This window comes from Caretta caretta, chromosome 2 (genome assembly GCF_965140235.1).
Source record: "Caretta caretta isolate rCarCar2 chromosome 2, rCarCar1.hap1, whole genome shotgun sequence".
In the NCBI taxonomy this organism is placed as follows: domain Eukaryota; kingdom Metazoa; phylum Chordata; order Testudines; family Cheloniidae; genus Caretta; species Caretta caretta.
In genome coordinates, this window is record NC_134207.1 from 129,102,292 (window position 1) to 129,122,013 (window position 19,722).

The following is a 19,722-nucleotide window of genomic DNA, read 5'->3' on the forward strand; positions in this document are numbered from 1 at the left end:
ATCCTGTTTTCATTTAGCCTTCCAGTCCATGAGACAAGCTCCCTGGCAGGTAGCATTTCCAAGGTGTTCCAGGACCATTAACCCATCCATGATTTTTCCTTGATGGTCTGTTCAATCTTGATAGGTCTCCTGAATGGGCTGGGAGGATGATTGTTGTGCCTTGGTTCACAACTTCAGAGCAAACGTTTTCAAAGTTACAAAGCAAAACGTACATAATTCCTATAGCTTGGATATAGACAATGATGTACAAGCATTTCACACAATCTAAACACTAAAGACATTCTTATAAGATTGCTACCTATTCTGAACAAAACTAACATACAGGTGAGCTGGTTTGATTTCCAATTATGAGTTTGTCATTACTCAGCTGATACCTACAGACTTGGTAAGAACTGGCACCTGGTTTCCCAGCATCACAAAGTGTAGTAAAGTATCACTATAATATCTGAACTGTTATCACTGCTCAGAGATGATATACTATGAGATGAATGCTACATTTTACTGTTGTGCATTGTGTAAAAGATTAAATCTGGTGTCTTTGGTAGCCAACAACCATTCTATTACAAATCATCTATAACCTTCCTCATCTGCCTTTCTTGTAGTTATTCTACCTTTTGGGGATCCTCTCTAGTGTATGTGAATCCAGTCAGGAACACTGAATGTACATACTTAATCTACTTGAAAGGCTAGATTTATTTAACTTATCTCTCTGTGCAGCTATCCCATATAAATATCTTCATGCTTAATTCATAGATTCCAAAGCCAGATGGGACACTTGTTATAATTTAGTCTGACTTGCTATATAACATAGGTCATAGAACTTCTTCAAAATTATTCCTAGAGCATATATTTTAGAAAAAAACATTGAAGCTGGATGCTAAAATCATCAGTGATAGAGAATCCATCGTGGCCCCAAATAAGTTGTTCCAATGGTTAATTACTCTCACTGTTAAAAAAAGAAATCCAGTCTTAATTTATCTAGCTTCAATTTGCAGTCATTGGATCATGTTATATTTTTCTTTGCTAGACTGAAGAGCCCATTATTACATATTGTTCCCCATGTAGATATAGACGACAATGAAGTCACCCTTTAACTCTCTTTTTAAGCTAAATATATTCAAGGAGCTTAATCAACATAAGGCATGTTTTCTAGTCCTTTAATATTCTTGTGGCTCTTCTCTGAACCCTCTGCTATATATCAATATCCTTCTTGAATTCTGAACACCAGAATTGGACAGTATAAAAAAGTGAGTCAGCTACATATTAATTAGCCAAATGTTCTATCTGAATGCAGGTGTTCTTACATTCTAGATATCAGATTGACTTGAGACGGTTCAATCTGAACATCCATAAAGGTATCTAAAATTTGTTTCATTTGTAGATATTACCAGGATGTTTACTAAAATCATCTCTGAACATCTATATATCAAGTATACCCTCTGATTTTGAAATTAATTCGCTCTGGACTGCACATCAACTGAGGCACCACTGTTTTTAAAAGGCCATTGTAGTTTGTTCCACTTTAATTTTTAGGTTCATACTAAGGCTATTCAACAGGGATTTATACTATGCAGAATCTTGAGGGATGCTGCATATAAGGATTTTACTCTATTTCTAAGTATTTTCACAGTAGTGGATAGGTCTTCAGATTAATTCCTCATCTATATCCACAGATATATCATTGTCTAAATATGAAATATTCATTTGTAAGCATATTGGTTTAGTACTGTACATACTAGTAGCAAAAAAGAATCAGTACTTTCTATCTCCCTAACGTGAAATGAGTGCTTACCTGGTGCACCAAAGATTTCAACATTCTCTCTTCCATTTCCTCCCCCCCTTCTCTTAATGTGTGTATCCCAGAGATGTCTGATACCTTTAAAAATGAGGGCATAGCAAATAAAATACATAATTGCACAATGATTGTTTACATACTGAGCACCATGTTTCTAGCAAAATAATCTTGTTGAGTTTCACTTCCAGGAAAACGGGTGAAAAGGAAGACTAGTGGACGTTATCTGTACCACCCATATATCGTCAGATGGTTTCACAATAATTTTCTGTCACTTTATCATGTCTCTACTGCATTGTAGTGAATAAATGTGCTATCGGTTCAATCTAATTTAATAATGAGATGTCAAGTATCTAGGCTCAATCAACTTTAATCAAAGATCATTAGTCAAAGATTAATAGAGCATAATACAGAAAGGAAGAACAATATATTACCATTGATCTGGGAGATAGCAGTGCAGCTGGCCAACTGACTCAAAATCTGAGCTGCACTCTGCCTCTATATATGTACTAGGTTTAAGAGTTTTGCCATTTCTTTGCATTATTGCTTAATTATTATCTTTGACGTAGTTTTTGGACACTTCTTGCTAGGCTTGCACAGAACCTATAGAAAATGTCTAACTAGTTTATTATCTTGTTTTGACTGTAGCATTCCAAAGCTCAGCAAAACTTTAGAGAAATCCTGCATTAACTATAGCTTGGTACATAGGGCATGATAGCTAAGCATCAACAACATTTTTTGTGTTCTTGTTCTTTGGACTGTTTCTTTACCTAACACTGAGATTACAATACTTCATGTTTCCCCTTAGTTAAACTGCTTAAGTGTACAATATTTTAGAAGAGCTTAACTTGAAAAAAATTCATAGTAATATAAAACATATGTGATGTTAGATGCTGGCTAACACTATAAACCATGCAGACTTTATTTGGCTCCATATATATTTGGTAAAACACAGAATATACATCTACACTGCAATGGAAGACTTGCGGCAGGAGTGCAGCTGTCTCCTCTCAGCTGACTCAAGCTTGGGGGGCTCAGACTATGGAGCTATAAAACTCCCATGAGAGAGGAGGGCCTCAGAGCCCAGGGTCCAGCCTGAGCCTAAATATCTACACTGCAATTTTTAGCCCTGCAGCTGACCCATGCTCTGAGAGTTGGTGCTGCACGGTTTTTGATCACAGACATACCCAGAGTGAATAGCAGAATACCTAAACTAGTGGGTTAAGTGTATTTCTAATTTTTCTGTTGTATGCAGAAGGGTCATCCAAAGGTTACAGTACCTGACTAACTATAGAACAGTTTGAGTATAAATATACAAGCATTCTAAATATAATGTACTATGCTTATTCTCTGTTGGCGACTTTTTTATTTTGGTTACATAACATTTTTTTAATCACACTTACAACTACATCAACGATGTCTGTGCTTTGATTGACTAATACATTTTACTTGTAGCTGAATGTATTTATTATCTGGTAGTTATTAAACCAATTTACCTTCCTGGATAATGATTCTGTTTGTGAGAGTGATATTCTCAATACATTTTTGTTTACAAGAGTCAGCTTCAAAACCTTGACAAAGTCCATTTCTTATATGATAACTACCCATACAGCATTTAGCAATGTAAGAATTTGCAAGCTGTTTTTTTTCAATTTTGTCTTTGTTCTTGCTACAAATACCATGGAACCTTGGCTTAGTTCAGTCAACAAACTAATATGAAAAAAACACAGAAAAACCTCATTAGGTCAAAAGTGTATCAGGTATGTCTTGATTCTCATCTTATTTACACTGGAAAATGGAGTAACTTCTATTCTGTTTAAGGGATTTTAAACTATTTTTTTCAAATTATTTAAATGAGATCGAAATCAGGCACTGACTGCTGCATTGCTCATGGACATAATGTAACTGTTTTCCATTTCTCTACAGCTCTTTGATCTTAATAGAACATCAAGCATCATATGTTGTGTAATGTGACATTCAGAACAAGGCAGCCAGAAGGACAGCATGACTATTATAACACTTTACAAGCACTCAGCAGTCACATTGTACTACAGTGCAGTAATGCCAAGAAATGTATTTCATAATTTTTTATTAAACTTGGATATAGTATGGCCATCTAATGCTGCATAATGCTGCAACATTATTTTACTATGCTCAAAAGAAATTATGCTATTACTGTTCTTGAATTATTGATCCGGACACCATAGGAAGAAAACACAGCACCTGGAATGTGGTTTAACTAGGCCACAGCTTTATTATATAACACATCTGGGAACTGTCTGGCAATACTCTTGCCAAAGCAGGTCATCCTTCCTAGTGTAATCCTTTCCACCTGGTGGAGGACTGCTGTCAGCCTCCACCTTGTTAACCTGACACCAGCACTGTTGCTGAGATCCCAGTGGCCTCTGTCATCTGCGGGTCAAGAAGAGTGGGGAGAAGGTGGAATGTTCTCACTGTATCAGTCATTAGGAACTCTGGTGTTGTTTCTCATCTTTTTTAGGAGGTGCTTTCTCCAAAACCTCTTCCAATTCAGGTTTATCAGGGAACCTGACCAAAATGTTGAATAATTACCTGCACTGGGCACCTGCTACCAAGAGGTACTAGCAATTATCTTTGTTGCTTCACCTCCACCCAGATTCCCAGATAGTAAACCATTCCTTCCTAAATAGTAGCCAGAATCATATTCATTTCCCAGTCAGAGAGATTTACCATTTCCTTGAATAACTCAAGTATTGCATATGAAATTTCATGATGGGATATGTGATTCCCACTCCCATAATTTAAACACCCACCAATTTATCTTTCTTGTGGCTTCATTTACCTGTGAAGGTCTTGCACGACACTCCCTTGTAACATCTCAGGCCAGATCACAGTTAGCCCTGGAAGAAGGATTCAACTCCACCCTTCATCAGTTTGTTTTACCTTGGGTTACTAAATCTCCAAATTGTTTTTCCCCAGGTGCACATGCATCCATTCATGTGGCCCCTTCCTCTATGCCAACTTGGAGCTGCTTCACTGTTGAGGCCCAGCAATAAACTTGCAGGGGGAACTGGATACCCATCTGTGGATCAGAAGCACAATATTGTCCTCACACATCCAGTCACCAACTCATATGACCCATTTGCTTGAACCTGAAGGAAGGGATTAACAGAGGTTAACACTTAAACCAGTGAATTATCCTCCCAACAAGGGCTCACACCCATGAAAACATTTGAATCATTGATAGGTATATCCCATTGGACTCCCATTCCAAATTGTGGTGTGGATGCAACTTTTCCAATTTTGAATTAATAGGATCCCAATTCAGCCTCTTTGACATCACTATGAATGGAAATTTCCTTTTCAGAGGTCACCCCCATGCCCGTGAAGAAAGAGTGGCTTAGTATCAGCAGCCGTGATGTTAGGCCAATCTGTACTGCTCTGACTTGGCAAATCTTAGCATCCCTACTTTCATAAATATAAAGGGAAGGGTAAACACCTTTAAAATCCCTCCTGGCCAGAGGAAAAACCCTCTCACCTGTAAAGGGTTAAGAAGCTAGGATAACCTCGCTGGCACCTGACCAAAATGACCAATGAGGAGACAAGATATTTTCAAAGCTGGAGTGGGGGAGAAACAAAGGCTCTCTCTGTCTCCGTGATGCTTTTGCTGGGAACGGAAAGGAGTCTTAGAACTTCGTAAGTAATCTAGCTAGATATGCATTAGATTCTGTTTTCTTTAAATGGCTGATAAAATAGCTGTGCTGAATGGAATGTATATTCCTGTTTTTCTGTCTTTTGTAACTTAAGGTTTTGCCTAGAGGGATTCTCTATGTTTTGAATCTAATTACCCTGTAAGGTATTTACCATCCTGATTTTACAGAGGTGATTCTTTTACTTTTTTTCTTCAATTAAAATTCTTCTTTTAAGTACCTGATTGCTTTTTCATTGTTCTTAAGATCCAAGGGTTTGGGTCTGTGTTCACCTATGCAAATTAGTGAGGATTTTTATCAAGGCTTTTTCCAGGAAAGGCGGTGTAGGGCTTGGGGAGGATTTTGGGGGGAAGATGTTTCCAAGCGGGCTCTTTCCCGGTTATATATCTGGTGGTGGCAGCAATAAAGTCCAAGGGGAAAAGGTAAAATAGTTTTTACCTTGGGGAAGTTTTAACCTAAGCTGGTAAAAATAAGCTTAGGGGGTTTTCATGCAGGTCCCCACATCTGTACCCTAGAGTTCAGAGTGGGGAAGGAACCTTGACACCTACAGTCTTGCACTATGACTCATATTGCCATCCCTTAGTTGGTTTCAGGGAGTCAGATCTCTTTCCTTCCCACTGAATATCCCTAAACTCTGAAGCACTATCTAAATTTTCTCTTGCTGACCCAGTATGTCTTCCTGCTCTTGGGGGTCTGTTAACCCAATATCCTGGTCAGTAAAACCACCTGATGTGACTATGATGCCCATGCATGGTAGATATACGACACCCCAGATTGTAGTGTCAAATTCTGAGAGGGCTCACCTCTGCCATCAATTGGAGTTGAGTGCATTCCTCCACACCCCTAATATGTCCCTCCTTGTGCGTTTAAGGTGCTAGTTGCTTAGTACTATGACAGAATTAATCAAGAACCTAAGTTCCAAAAGCCTAGCTGCACCTGAATGGGAAGCTTGCTGTCGCCCAGAACCATCTCTAAAATTCTCCCACCTCATACTCTGAGAGACTTGAAGAACTGGCCATTACCAACATTACCAAGCATGTAGCTGGCCAGCTCTTACTAATTCTTTTTCTTGAGGCCAGCTCAGGCATGTGACTCTCACTGTTTAGTCATAGGGGTTCTTTTATATACCTTAGGGGAGACCACAATCAAAACTGAGCCAAATCATCACAATTATTAATCAATGGCTATTTTATTATTAAAGCAAGAAAAATAAAACATGAGACAAAACAGAACACAAATGATAAATTGGTTATTTCCATTACAATCTCTTCAATATGGGGAGAGACTTTACCCCTCAGATAATTGCTTTTGGGGCACTTATCTCTTGGTAAGTTAAGACCAAGGAATTTCTTCTTAAAATTATTTTAAGTCCACTCTTATTATATCATCAATTAACTATACCATTCATAAATGGACAAAATAATTATTTATGGGTGAGCCAAGTTCATTATCAGAAATAACAAAGATCTTATAAAAGTGCCAGGGAAGCAATCTTAACTAAATCCTATGAAATGAAAGAAAATATTTAATTTGTCACTTAGAAGAAGCCATTTAATTTGTCACTTAGAAGAAGCCATTTAAGAAGTTGTCTTAAAACAAGCCAATTTTCAAATAATAAGAATCTTAAATCCAATCAAATCTCATTATTTCTGTGTTTCCAATATTTAATCCCTGTCTCTTTTCCTGGAATACATCGTCTATCTGTTTGGTGATTAACAAGAGAAACTGTTAATCTGTTAAATTGCAATACCATTTCAGTATTCCAACAAAATCATTACAAGAGATTTTAAATCTAATCCTTCGGTAGTGCTTTTGGCTACTTCCATCTCACCAGGATAAAGTCTTGGTTTTCATCTGGGTTGGAAGATTGCCTTTCTTTGCTGCTTCTGTGTGGTTGTTCTCTTTTTCTTCTTAGCTGTCGCACAGCTTGCTTGTAGAGATAGACAGGCTGAGTTGAGGAGTACTTGAGCAGGATAGCGGAAAGTGTGACTGATGAGTGCTTCAGTTTTATGCTCTTCTTCCTATTTTCATGAAATTAAAAGAAAACACTGCTTTCAGGTTTGTTTAGATTTAGAGTTGGCTGCTGTCATCCTTTCATTGGCTCCATGCCTTCATTGGTTGATTTTGGCAACAACTTCAGCTCCTGAATATGCAATGAGCTTAATAAACATGCAACATGCTTCTAATTGTCTTTGTTCTTCTGTGGGAGGAAAGCCTCAGATAACTCTTAAAATTTAAACTTTCTTTTTATTCAATGCACTTTCTAAGCTATTTCATTAGTTTCATCAGAGTTTCAACAGGTATTGAAATTCTGATTTCAAGATTTCCAACCACACCTTCTCTTTATATAAGTGTATTTTATTCTCAAAACAGTGGTCTTCTTAAAATCAATATTTCTTAGTCTTTACATTAAATGGTTATTAAAGTTGTTGATTCTTCATGACAATTTTTGGAGAGGATTCTTCTGGTCTTCCTGAGTTGGGTGAGGAGTTGCTTAACTGTGTTAATAGCTAATTAACTCCAATTAATAGAAATATTCTATAATTAAATGGCTTCTTGCATTAATAGTCAACTTAGCAAGGCCATTAGATTTCAGGTTGGTACGTGAAGCATATTATCCTTTGTATAGCAATGATATTAGGATATTACATTATAAACTTTTGGAAATATGTCTGAAAAAGGGGGCTTGCCATTTATAATTAAGAAATAAACAAAAAGTTTTCTATAAAATATTTCCAACTACACACATTTTCCTAAAACTTCCAGAATGAAGATTTTAGACTGATCGTGAAAGAACTCTATTTCCATAAGGCTATTTCTAGAATCCTTTGTATGGGTTTACTTAGAGGGTTTTCTTGAAGCAGGAGGGCGAAAGCCCAATTTACCCCACAGTTTATGGTTTTGATAAGGCTCTTCAGTAGTACTTCTCTTTGAAGTCTTTTGACCAAATTGTGTTTAACAGTGTGACATGCTAGGGTGCAATCCAGAGTGGTGGGGTACCGAGCAGTGCCTTACCGTTGTAGCTCCCAACTTGGACTGCTAACAAACAGCCTGGCAGCATTCAGGTCACTCCTAGTTATGTCTGTGTAAGTGAAGCCTTCCAGTCCACACACTTGCTCTCACTAGGATTGGTTATACTGCAGGGTGACATGAACACACTCCCAGTCCCAGATTTTCCCCCAGAAATGTTTGTCCTGTACTGCCCAGCCATCTCCTGGGTAGTTCAAATATATTAAGTCATAAATATATTTATGGGAATAATATAGAACAACTTGTCACCTTAAATGGAATTACGCAGACACATCAACTTAAACACAAGTTTATTAACTACAAAGAGAGATTTTAAGTGAGTACAAGTGATGAGGTGTAGAAGTCAGAAATGGTTAGAAGAAAAATAAAGATAAAAGTTTTTCACCATATGCATTCAGCAGTATTACTGACCAACCTCTAGGTCAGAACACCTCTTCCAGAGTCCAGAGGTTCCTTCGTTTTTCTTCTCATGTACGAAGAATGAGTTGGACAGGGAGAGAGAGGTCCATTGAGTGTTTTCCCCTCCTTTTCATAGTTTGTCCCCCTTTGAAAAGCAGCTCCAGTTGAGAACCAGGAGACAGTGTGTATGTGTACAAGAGTGTTTTTTGCTGGTTTTTTTTCACCTGTGTATGCTCATATACAGACTTCCTTTTGTTTCCTACCTTCCCCATTTCTGGTTGTTGACTCTGTTTACATGCAAATTAAGGCAAACATACACTTCTTTGTTCAAGATATGCCCATTAGACCAGTTTGGTGCGATGTGAGTATTGAATATGCACTTTTGACATCACATAGGGAGTAGTTTATAACTTCACACACAATGCTGCTCTACACATTTCACCCCATGATCAGCAAGTTATGAAGTTTCAGATGATACTTAACAAGGCATACTTTCCAAAAATATTATTACAATAGTGTGGAAGTTGTGAATACAGGAGTGCATTCACAAACAGAGGCAGTTTTTGAAAACTCTTTTCAAATATTCTATACAAAGCACCAATCACAACAACCAAGCTTACATCAGTGTTCCAAAACATAGTGTAAAATAAATTGGCATAGAAAGTTAAAGTAAGATAAAGTTTAAAACACAGGTTTCCTGTGTTTGTATGAACACTCTTAAAGGTGATAAACATTTTGTTATCTCCCTGGACACTTGGGGAGTTGGTCACACTGACAGACAACAGCATTCCTAGGAATTTCCTTATAATTTCATATAATTAAATTAACAAAAATATATGCACGTGAGGTACTTTTCGCTAAGCACCTTATGTATAAAAGTTATGGTAAATATCTCCTAAGATTCAATAAAGGCACAGGCAAGTTTGTAGTGACATAACATTATAAGAATAAGTTATAATTTATTGTCTTTTTTCGTCAGCATTGAAGTTCTCCGTCACACTGCCAAGCACAAAATACCCACGTTGAGGGTATCAGCCACGAAGTGAAACTGAAGGTAGCCACACTTGTAGTTCATGCAAAGTAATCTTCTTAGATGCTCCAGCCCTTTTAGCCAACTCCCTTCTTATGCAGAATTGCCCCCACACCCTACTGACCCAGACACCCTCCTCCTCCTCCCCCCCATTCCAATGCATACACACTTCTAAGGCTTCATGGCCATTTTATCATGTCAGTTAATGTTACCACAAATTCTGTCTTAGTAAAGGGGAGTGAAGAGAACTTGGTCAAAATAATCAGCTACATTAATGCGGATCCATATCACTTATTAACTTCAGTGGTGTTAATCCCAATGCACACCAGTGTAAGTGAGCAGAATTTGGCCTACTGTTTTCATGTTTTTATTATTCTGTTAAATCATGTCTGAGTGTCTTCAATGACTGTGTTACCTTCATTACTGGTGTTAGACTTCTCATGAGAGCTTTGCATTCTCATCTTGAGCAGCTCTGAATTTCATATTGCATTTAAATGTGCACAGTTTCTTTAGAACAGCAGTTCCCAGTAACAAGCACCTAGTTCTCCACAAAAGCTCAATAAGCCAAGGTCAAAACCTCCTTTTCTTAAAAGATTATGAGCCATACCACCACAAGCTGAGGGTATGACTGAGAAATGTTAATGAGCAAAAAGTAAAGTATCCACAGAGGTCACCGCTTTTACCTCTTTATCTGAACAGTGATGCTTAATAAAGACTTCATGTAAATCATGTACATTTTTATTATATATTATTACATACAGTAACTACTGGTACTTTATCCTTACACTACAAATAGAAGGAAAGAAAACAAATAAATGGTAAAAGGCTTTATTTTTGCTTTCTAATATATATATTATATATATATAAAATTCATCCCAGTATGCCGGGCCTATGTAAACCCTTCCATGTCACTTCTGGTCTCTATTAAGAGCTTTATTGGGGTGCATTTGGTGCAGAGGACCTTGTGGAAGTCCTCTGTACTAGTGTGAATTTCACCCTTATTGAATGAGCAGTCACCCAGCTAGAACTATGCTGCTGAGCACACATAAGTCAAACAAGTAATTGGAGGACATTACACAGAGTTTAAAATAGGTAATAGAAAAAACTGCAACCCTCCATGTGTTCCATGGGGCATGAATGATAGTATCATGAAAAATGACATCTGCGTGTAGAATGAGGATAGTTTCCATGTTTGTTCTATCTATAAACACGTTCATTTTGTAGTTCTGTGCCAAACTTGAGAACTTCATGAATTTCATGCTGGATGTCATGTAACCAGCTGATGGTAAGTTCAGTTTTTACTGTGAACGTGGCAGACTCTTTGCCACTTTTGAATTTATGTGTGTCCTAAGTCTTTATTTTTCTTCTTTCAATGTTTTTTTTCATTATGAAAAGACAGTTTTTCAACTGTAGAAGCTGCCTTTCATTTTAATAGAAAATATCAGATGAAACATTTAATGAAACCTCACAGATGTAGTTTTTACATAGTCAGAGTTTTTCCTCAGAACTTTGTAGCTGTATGATGGGGCATGTGGCTCACACTGTCATGTAAGGGGTTAATAGAGCCCTTGGGAGGCTGTGCAGGAAGTGGCCAATAGGAGAGGGGCTGTGAGGAGCAGCCAATCTGGGCTCAGCAGGTCCATGTAAAAAGATCCTTAGGGCAGAGCGGGGGCAGTTACTCACTTGAGCTCAAAGAGGGAGTACTGGGTGCCTTGCAGGTGGAGGAAATGTAACACCTTGGACAAAGCAGTGCAGACAGAGACACGGGGGTTAGAGAAGGTGCTCCGGAAGGGCTGCTGAGACTGTGGCTGTGTGGTAGTGGCCCAGGGAAATGGTGTTGTAGTTGAGGCAAAGGAATGTAGTAGGTGACTGTGGTTCAGAGAGTGCCTGGGCTGGAATTCTGAGCAGTTGGCAGGCCCAGGTCCCCACCACATCCACTTGCCACTAGGGAAGTGTCTGGACTTTTGGACTGCAGCACTATCCCCCAGAAATGGGCAGCACAGATAGTGACATGGCTGGAGGACTATGTCGTGAAGAGGACACCACGGTCCTTGAAGTTACATGGGTCTAAAAGTAGATGTGATGGTGGGGGAGGCATCATCGGGAGAGGGCATACTGACCTACAGAGCTAATCCCCAAGACGGCCAGCATTAGGTGTCAGTGTGATGAATGGAGCCACGTCACAAGCTGAAACAACTAATGTAAGACATACATAAGAGATAATTTAAGTAAAGGTGCCGTAATTACTATGCCAAATACTCAGAACCTATTACGCTTCAATCTTTGATTTCTAGCCATTTAAATCAAATTTTTAAAAATAAAAAATAAACACTATATTTCTTTAAGCAAACCAAACACAAGATAATATCAGAGTATTTTTTTAAAAAAACATGCAACAACTGCTGTGATATTTTCTTAAGAAAAAACAAGTTGTAGTGTTCTCCACAAGAACTATAAAGGCCATTGTATTCTACCTTTACGGGACAAAAAATGTGTTGGAATCATCTCCACTGTGATAAAGCAGCCATTCTTGTGGTGGTATGTTCTATAAACACAGCTTAAGCTGTTTATTTCATAGGCCTAGTCTTGTTCTGCTTCTGGTACTCTGGGGATTGTCTGCTGGTCATGCTCTTTACCTGTGCCTTGCTACACTGTTGGTCTTTGTACTTTGTCTGTTGGCTTCCATAACTCTAGGTGACAGGCTTTCCTTGAACTACTGCTGATCCAGCTCTGTGTTCCACTGTTCAGGCTACTGTCCCTGAATGCTAGCCTTAGTGGTAATAGCACCTCAGTGGCTCCATGGGGCTTCTTCCAGCCCCACTATGTATCTCTCTATTTACCTGCTCTACACTTATAAGCATGTCTATCTGTTGTCATTTTCCTCCAACCAATCAGGAGTTGCCTCTCATGGACTACTTGTAATTGCAGATCAAGCATAATACCAGGCTTTCCCTCTTTAGTTAGTTCATGCTGCTGCCACTGATTTGTAGCTCACACATGCTAGCCTCCTATATAGCAATCCCAATGCTTGATTCCTACATTCATTACCTCTTCCAAGTCACTCTGGATCACAGTGCCCTTTATTGACTAGGTTACCGACTAGGCCCTACTCTCTTTCCAAAATGACCTGTGGTCCAATCTTTTTCTTTCAGGGCATTGCAAAGTAGAGAGATACTGCTCAGCAAGGTTCCAGTAGGCTCATTATAATTTAAAAATTCAGTCTTTTTTATCCACGAGGACATCTTCTCTTTACTGTCACCATGAGGCAGCTATAGATTTATTGTAGTATAAAAGTATATGATTTTCAGATCCTCCAGTTAAAATATCTCTTATTAAGATTGTATTATTTAACAAAAGTAGGGTATATACTTTCCTGACACAGAGGAAGACACAGCTCCTACCCCAGAGAGCATATCTCAATGCCATTTGGGATGGAGAAACCATATTCTCCAGTTTGGGATGGATTCTTAGTGTAGTTCAATTTATTTTAATAGACCAGTGGTTCTAAAACTCTGGGTTGCAAGCTCAAAGTGGGTCATGACCCCACCAGAGCTGGCTTAGACTTGCTGGGGCCAGGGCCAAAGCCCAAGTCTGAGGGCTTCAGCCCTGAGTGGTGGGGCTAAGGTTACAGGCCCTCTGCCCGGGGATGAAGCCCTTGGACTTGGGCTTTCCCTCCTTCCCGCCCCGGCCTAGGGCAGTGGGGCTTTGGCTTTGCCCCCCACTCCAGGGTGGCAGGGCTTGGGCAGGCTCAGGCTTCAGTCCCCCCTCCTCAGCTCCTGTAGTAATTTTTGTTGTCAGAAAGGGGTTGTGGTGCAATGAAATTTGAGAACCCTGCAATAGACCACTGCCAATTTATACCGGCTGAAGTCCAGGCCCTCTGTCTTTTGATGGATGAAAAGAAATAGATGCCTGAGTTTAAGGTCAACTTTTTTCAACTATAATTCAAAGATGATTTTGTGACATTTTCATTTTAACAAACAAACAGAGATAAGAGGGTAGAGTCTAGGGGGAGATAGATGGCTGCGGACTGGGTAAGCTCTGTTCTAAGCAAAATCTATTTTAAGGAAAGACTTAGAATGCTTTAACAGTGGTTTTACACCATTTTTTGGTTTGTGCTACCACCAAGGAAAACCAATCTTAATGATCTGCCCAATAGACCATGGGTAGACCAGCGATGTAAGCAGACCAGAGCCTTTACTAAAGAGGAGGAGGTGGAGGTGGTGGAAGAAAGTGACCAAGTCATTAAAGGCGTACTGAAAGATTTGTTGTGGACAGCTTCAGATTTGACTGTCTTAGAGTGGAATTTTGTGTCTTTGAAACACCAGATGAAGGGACAAACACTAGCTATCACTGCTCAGATTAAAGCCTTGATTGTGTGTGCGTGTGTGTGTGTGTAGAGAGAGAGAGAGAAAGAACACATGCATATGCTGGCAAAATGGGTAGAAGCAACAGAAAGAAGTGTGATCCTGCAATAGACCTATTTTAGGCATTCCAATAATGAGGTAAATTCTAGCTCCTGTCATAATTATGGAAAAACTGCAGCACAGTTTGATTAACATAGGTATTAAAGAGGAACCCATATATATGTACAAAAGTTATGGGATTCCTTTGTAATTCAGGAATATATGATGTATTCTTACATTGATTTCAGAGCCTTAGCGTTTTGAATGCAGCAAAAGTTTAAATATATCTTGTGCATGGGGAAGGATTCTTATCTTCACCAACTTTAGCCCTGTTACTTAGCCAAAAAAAGAGAGGAGATCTGAGAGAGAGAGGTTAAACAGCATGTTATAGCAGGAATAGAAGCAATGTTTTTATGCACAGACAAGCTATTAGTAATCTTCATAAGAAAACAAACATTTTGGAGGTGGCAGGCTGCAAATCAACTGCTGGAAAGAATCTGTGTAGAGTGTCCAGGACCAGAAGATGATGAATAACTCAGATATTGAAAAGACCGCTTTCACTAACTGAGACTTTGTTTGCCAAATTCTGGCTTATTAGCACTAAATACCATGCCTATTTAGTCTTAGATTAGAATGTCAACAATTTTTGCTTCAGTCACTAGACTTTAATATTTTCTGGGATTTGCTAGCAGAAAATATGTCTATAAAAGTAACAAGTCGTTACTGTATGAATTCTAATTGTTGCTCCCCTTTTTCTCTTTCATTGGAATATAAATATTTACGAAGAATCAAGAATGTATTTAGAAAACTTGTTGCTGTGAATGCCAGCCAAGATACTTTAAAAGCTTTTTCTCTCTCAGTGGAGGGCTGAATGTTTCAATATGCCATACTATCCTTTGCTTTGTATTTGTTTCCTTTTTCATCCTCTAAAAAGCTGTGACACACTATCTAGATGTGACCTGCATTATACACCGGTTTACAAAACTCTGTAAAGATGAGGCTAGTGATCTAAGGTCCTAATCCTGCAGGCTCTTCTATGCAGGCAGCCACTGCTCCTGCAGAGAGGCTCATTGACTTCAGTAAAGAACTACATGGGTGTGAGGGTCTACCTGGCTGGAACATATTGCAGGTTCAAGGTCCTCAACTATTGCATAATTTTCTAAGCCTATTTAACCCATGGCTCCCTACCCCCGCAAGAGAAATCATGTAGCTGATCATTTATACATCATACTTTCTCATATCTATTTTTTTTTAAACTTCGCAAACTTCAGTTTACAATGTTGACTACAACATCTTTATAGTTAATTTATTAGAATACATAAATGATGACTAATGTGAATGTGAATTTCATGAACTGTGTTTTTACTGCATTTTCAACATCACGGTAACAGGGCAGACATGTAGCCAGTGTAAGGTGCAGTCTTCCACGTAGAAATATGAGACTATTTGTTAGTGGATATTGTGCAAGAAAGTTGGAATCTCATACACAAAGCAAGCCCATGTTTTAACCAATAAAACAGGAAACATTATGTATATTAAAACAAATTGCAAATATTTATACCTAGATTTTGCAGTCTCCAGGTAGCATGTTCAGTACACTGTGTTGTGTTATGTTATACTAATGTTCTACCTACTGAACCTTTATTCTGTAAGAACTGTGATGCATAGGCCTGTTGCTTGTTTGCAGTTCACCAGCTGTGTAGTGCGACAAACACTGAAATGGCCTTATAAACAAATTTGTTCTTTTTTTTTATATGGATTCTTCTTTTAAAGTATCCAGTAGCTTGACTGGTATGGTAGATCTGCAATAGAAGCATTAGTTCATTTTGGAGATGTCTTAGATCAGTCTCTACACTTATCGCTTTTGCTATACTACCAGCTGGGCCAAATTCTGCTCTATCAAACTGTTAGAAGTCTGGAGTAACCTCATTGACATCAAAGAGTTAGTACAGAGGCACATTAGTTGAACAAAGAGAAGACTCTTGTCCCTCACATTTTTTCTAGCCTGGACCTTATCGCCAAGTAACCCACACATACATCCCTATTACCAAATAAACTCCTTTACACTTTCAGCCAGTACCACCTGTAATTTTAAACTAGCACTGATCTACAGTTAGATCTAAATGAATAAGCTTATAAAGAAATATGTAACTTTATTCCCAGCAATACATTCTCCTGGAGACTTTTGGCTAGACTCTCCCGTGCACTCCAGCTGCTTTCTGATGTACCATTAGTGCGAAAGCAGCTCAAAGCTGGTGTAGCCAGATATGAGAGAATCCTGTTATAAAGAGAATATTCAGTTTAGTTCAACGAGGCATTTATTCAGCTAGCTTAGTCTTATATTTGCCAATAAATGATGTTCAAAGCAGTGATATCCAAACTTTTCAGCCTGAGGACCAAAGACATGATTTCTAAAAGATCAAGGGTTCCCCAATCAATGCTTTAGGGAAGGTCGTCTGTCCTGTTCTGCTTTGGGCTGCATACATGTTACAAAGGGGAGGAAAGTGTTTGTAAAGCCCCTGCTAGGTATTCTCCTCAAGACATTCCACTACATACATTTTCTCACTCTGGAAAGAGGATGAGAGAATAATTGTGACAGATGTGACAGTAGTCACATTGATTAACATGCTACTGGAAGGTGCCCAGATACTCTGGTGTTGTGTGGTATAAAAAGCTATGTAGAATACAATAGTATAGAGCTGGTTCCTATGCCTCCAGCCACATAGCTCACTGGCCCAGGAGCTATGTCAAGGGCAGTGAAGGGGAGTGATTGAAACAAATTGAACTCTGGTTATCTTTACCTTCCCTTGGAGACCATAGTCAATTGGTGCAAATTAATACAGCCCCCAGGCTCCTCTAACCTATGCTTAAGAAGCTGTAAATAGTTATTTCTCAGTTTCTCCTCCACTTCTAATGATGCTTATATCCTACTCTCCCTGCAGGGAAGTAAGCAACCGAGCATCCTGCGCTGCTCTCTTTTCAGTCTAGTGCGCTGTCGCTGGTGGAGGGTGGGGAGCAAGGGAGCTGCTGAGCAGCTGCAGCCGGGAAGGGAGGGCACATGCTCAGGCTGCTGCTGGTTGACATCGTATTTGTCCAGAGGAAGTTGTGGGAGGCAATGCCCCACCACATCCCTATAGCAATGAGGTTGATCCAAAAGCTTCAGTTTCACATTTGTAGGGCAAGGCCCAGGCAACACATTTTCCATGAAGACAAATTGTGTTTATTTATTAAAGTCCTATGCATCCGATGAAGTGAGCTGTCGCTCATGAAAGCTTATACTCAAATAAATTGGTTAGTCTCTAAGGTGCCACAAGTCCTCCTGTTCTTTTTTCAAGAGCCACAGTTTACAGTCTGGAGAGCCATAGGGTCGAAAGCCCTGTTCTGCACTACTAAGCTGAAATAATTTATCAGGAATTGGATTGATCCAATAATCATTCCCAGTTTTATATCCATGAAAACACCTATAACTTCAGAGAAGCTGGACCTGGTCTACACAAAGTGTCAGTGAGACCAGAACCAGGCCCAGCATATCTTCACAACAATTAAGAAATCTTCCCACCAATATTAAAAAAATGGACAGTAAGGAAAGCCTACTGATACAGATATACCAGGTAAACCTAGTATCATTCTGTGCTCTGCTGCATCAAGAATGTAGAATTATTACACATTCTCTTATAGTAATTAAAACAATTTAATTACCGAAGAAAATAAATTAGAGAAATGATTGGCAACAGCTTTATTATTCTAAAAACTGCATATTCCTTTCTATAAGAATTTGCAGTTATATGTACAATTTCTGTTTATTACAATTTGTTGCCATGTACTGTATATCATACATAATTCTGGGTTATTAAATTCCTGAAGCATGCAATACAGCAAACTTAATAGACTTTATGCAAATCATTATATAACAAAATAAAAGCAGATGGTACTCATCACATTAGAATCTTTCCATAACTGTTTCATATTTTGTTTAAATTAAACAAAACATAAAGGTACCTCTGTGGCTTCTAAGTTATTTTAATGTATTCTACCCCACTGCTTTTCTTGCCATTTTCCTGTCCCTTTGCACAGCATTAAAATAAAATATTTGTTTTAATGTCCCATAGATATTTAGTGTTTTAGTATTTTTGAATTGTGCTAGGGACCAATGAAGATATTTGTTTATTCCTATTTTTCCATCAGAGGGAAATCTATTGCTATGAATAGAGTACATAATTCAGCTCACAGGATTGCCCCGAGGAGAGAATTAAAGCTTTACCAGGAATCTTAAACTAGTACAGAAATAGAGCTCAAAAGATACATCTCCATAACACTTTTCCCTTAAAACTTGCTCCTTTTATATTTTTCCTGCCTCCAGCATAGTCTGGGGATAAATGATAGAACGTATAACCCAAAAGAAGTTATGAAAATGAAACAACAACAAAAATCAAACAGGGTGCTAGAAAAAAATAAGAACAATATAACTTTATTTTAACCGCAGAGATGTTAACATCATATCTGAATACAAAATGTCTTTTCTTATATTATCACAGAAAGCAAATTTCACATGAACATCTATAAGCACAACAAATGTACTGAACAGAGCATCTTATTAGGTGAATATCTGTAACTTTGAACTTGTAAGTTCATAATTTTTTGTAATAAACAATGAATAATAAAACAAAGAGGAAAAAACACTGTTACAAGGAACATGATTTTCTGTCACATTTTGAACAAAGAGAAACAGTTTTGTAGGATACCAAAAAGTGTATCTGTTACATATTACCACTGTTTTCAGAGAAAAAACCCACCTTCTTCCTGAAGTCTGTTGCTACTTTTGCTGTCTGTAGTATTTGAGAAGAGATATTTCTTGTTTGTCAGTTGTTGTTTCCATGGGACTTTATTTCAAGCCGTCTTGTCTTCATTTCTGACAATGAGGGAACATAATTTGGGGAAGTGATGTAGCGTGGGCTGGTCCCTGTTGAAACTGCATCAACAAATGGAAGGACTATATAGAGTCTGGCTGGAGTGCATTGTGATGAGTCATCATTGAACCTGAGTTTTTCTGAGGTAATTATCTGTGAGTCCTAAGGGTCCAGCCAATCCACAAGCAATGGTCTAACTTGGTGACCCCAATGCATGTGTATACTCTTCTAACGAAAGCATCCATTGCAGTCTGCTCAGCATAACTATCTTGTTAAGGATACACCCAGCCGTCTGTTCTGATGGTATGCTTCTGCCTTTGCCAGCCCCCGCCTGTAGCTGTCCTCACATGCACTACCTATTCTTACCATTCCCTCAGAGCATCCCTTCCCACAGAATTAATTGTAAGAAGGACCCTGGGAAGGTAAAAGGAACTCTGAGGCTCTCCTGGTGAGGTTTTCTCCAAATCATGTG

At 38.6% G+C, this 19,722-nt stretch overlaps 1 long non-coding RNA gene across 1 annotated transcript; it reads right to left on the bottom strand.

Moving 5' to 3' along the window:
• Positions 1 to 4,532: 4,532 nt before the first annotated feature.
• LOC142070820 (uncharacterized) lies at positions 4,533 to 19,249 on the bottom strand. Its single transcript, XR_012666743.1, has 3 exons — positions 19,137 to 19,249; positions 7,313 to 7,502; positions 4,533 to 4,923 (listed from the first exon to the last, which is right to left on the bottom strand). It is a non-coding gene; the product is annotated as an uncharacterized LOC142070820 (long non-coding RNA).
• Between the last annotated feature and the right edge of the window lie 473 nt (positions 19,250 to 19,722).